We start from the raw sequence: 1,494 nt of genomic DNA, 5'->3' as shown, positions 1-1,494 counted from the left end.
GACAGGTGTGTTAGTGACAGGTCTGTTACAGACAGGTGTGTTACAGGCATGTGTTTTACAGACAGGTGTGTTAGTGACAGGTGTGTTACAGACAGGTTTGTTACAGGCATGTGTGTTACAGACAGGTTTTACAGACAGGTGTGTTAGTGACAGGTGTGTTTCAGACAGGTTTCTTACAGGCATGTGTGTTACAGACAGGTTTTACAGACAGGTGTGTTAGTGACAGGTGTATTTCAGAGAGATGTGTTAGTGACGAGTGTGTCACGCAAACAGGTGTGTTAGTGACAGGTGTATTTCAGACAGGTTTGTTTCAGACAGATGTGTTAGTGACAAGTGTGTCACGCAAACAGGTGTGTTAGTGACAGGTGTGTTCAGACAGGTGTGTTAGTGACAGGTCTGATACAGGCATGTGTTTTACAGACAGGTCTGTGACAGACAGGTTTTACAGACAGGTGTGTTAGTGACAGGTGTGTCACGCAAACAAGTGTGTTAGTGACAGGTGTGTTTCAGGCATGTGTGTGGCAGACAGGTGTGTTGCAGACAGGTGTGTTAGTGACAGGTGTGTTACAGACAGGTCTGTTACAGACAGGTCTGTTACAGACAGGTGTGTTAGTGACAGGTGTGTTCGTGACAGGTGTGTTTCAGAGGTGTGGTACAGACAGGTTTTACAGACAGGTGTGTTAGTGACAGGTGTGTCACACAAACAGGTGTGTTAGTGACAGGTGTGTTACAGACAGGTGTGTTTCAGACAGGTGTGTTTCAGACAGGTGTGTTAGTGACAGGTGTGTCACACAAACAGGCATGTGTTTTACAGACAGGTGTGTTAGTGACAAGTGTGTCACGCAAACAGGTGTGTTACTGACAGGTGTATTTCAGACAGGTTTGTTTCAGACAGGTGTGTTACAGGCATGTGTGTTAGTGACAGGTGTGTCACACAAACAGGTGTGTTTCAGACAGGTGTGTTACAGGCATGTGTTTTACAGACAGGTGTGTTAGTGACAGCTGTGTTACAGACAGGTGTGTTAGTGACAGGTCTGTTACAGACAGGTGTGTTACAGGCATGTGTTTTACAGACAGGTGTGTTAGTGACAGGTGTGTTACAGACAGGTTTGTTACAGGCATGTGTTTTACAGACAGGTGTGTTAGTGACAGGTGTATTTCAGACAGGTTTGTTTCCGACAGATGTGTTAGTGACAAGTGTGTCACGCAAACAGGTGTGTTAGTGACAGGTGTGTTTCAGACAGGTGTGTTAGTGACAGGTCTGATACAGGCGTGTTTTACAGACAGGTGTGTTACAGACAGGTGTGGTACAGGCATGTGTTTGACAGACAGGTGTTTTACAGACAGGTCTGTTACAGACGGGTCTGTTACAAACAGGTCTGTTACAGACAGGTTTTACAGACAGGTGTGTTAGTGACAGGTGTGTCACGCAAACAAGTGTGTTAGTGACAGGTGTGTTTCAGGCATGTGTGTTGCAGACAGGTGTGTTGCAGA

Source organism: Epinephelus moara, chromosome 2, assembly GCF_006386435.1.
Source record: "Epinephelus moara isolate mb chromosome 2, YSFRI_EMoa_1.0, whole genome shotgun sequence".
Classification (NCBI taxonomy): Eukaryota; Metazoa; Chordata; class Actinopteri; order Perciformes; family Serranidae; genus Epinephelus; species Epinephelus moara.
This window is presented reverse-complemented; position numbering follows the sequence as displayed.